Source organism: Aplysia californica, unplaced genomic scaffold (assembly GCF_000002075.1).
Source record: "Aplysia californica isolate F4 #8 unplaced genomic scaffold, AplCal3.0 scaffold00384, whole genome shotgun sequence".
NCBI classification, from domain to species: Eukaryota; Metazoa; Mollusca; class Gastropoda; order Aplysiida; family Aplysiidae; genus Aplysia; species Aplysia californica.
Window position 1 is genome coordinate 577,182 of NW_004797654.1, and position 1,391 is coordinate 578,572.

A 1,391-nucleotide genomic window follows, 5' to 3' on the forward strand; every position below is an offset into this window, starting at 1 on the left:
AGAGAGAGAGAGAGAGAGAGAGAGAGAAAGAGAGAGATAGAAAAAGAGAGAGGCAGAGACAGAGACAGAGACAGAGAGACAGACAGACTGAGAGATAGAGAGAAAGACAGAGACAGAGAGAGATGAGGGCTCTAAACTTAATATTTATCATCATCATCATCATCCAGTGCCAGGTATGCGACAGACATCGGCGATCATGGTTCTCCATTCATTCCTTTGCTCGATACTCTTTAAAAAAATACGTTTCCCTGATCTTTACCCGTTACCAATTATACGTTCCCTGAGTAGGTTACCCTGCCTCGTTCGCCCTCAATTTTGCCAATGAGAACCAGATGTTCAGACCTTTATCAACTTTATGTCTACATGAATTCAGGTGTCCCAAAAACAGTATTCAATTTTGTCACTTTCTGATTGTTTTTAACAGTGAGCGGCCCAAGTGGGCTTCATCAAATTCTAATTTATCATCGAACCTCAAAGACCAGTGTGAGGGGTAAATTCACCAACAACACAAACGATGCATCAGGTTCACAGCAGACAGACAGTGTACCGCATAATCATTTATATTTCACCCGAGTAAACTCTAACACGAGTAGTTGAACTTTACTTAGGCTAGGGATGCCATTGTTTTCTAATTGTTTTATTTTCCCTCGGAATTCCCGTTAATTTCACTGAAAGGAACAGTCATCACTCTATAGGCTACATGTTTCCTTTGTAACACCATACTTGATGTGTCTGTTAACTGTCTCTTTGTCTGCAAATGAAACTTCTCTTTGTCTGCAATTGAAACTTGGTAAATGTTCAGCTATGTCCACAAAATCCCAACGGCATACCTGTTTACACAAGAGACCCGAATGTTGCGACTGTTTACTCACATACGAGTATAATGTCAAAGTATAGATTTCTTCACGTGTGTGTGTTGATAAGAAATTTCACACCCGCCAGACTCTCTGGAATCAGTTTTCTTGAAATCAAATATTATCACTCTATATTTATAATCGAAACATACTTATCAACATCATGTCCATCGTGCTTTCATACCATATGGGAGGGAGAGCAGATTCCCGAGGACTGGAGCACTGGAGTCATTGTTAAAGTACCAAAGAAAGGAGCTCTTAGAGACTGCAACGACTGGAGAGGTATCACGTTGCTATCAGTTCCCAGCAAAATCCTGGCCAAGATTATTATTAATCGGATGTCGGATGCCGTCAACAGCTGCTTAAGAAAAGAACAGGCAGGATTCCGCAAAGAAAGAAGATGCACAGATCAGATATTTGCCCTCCGCAACATAATAGAACAGTGCACGGAATGGCAGAGACAACTTTTACTTTATGTCAACTTTGTTGATTTTGAAAAAGCGTTCGACAGTGTGCGTAGAGAAAGTCTTTGGTACA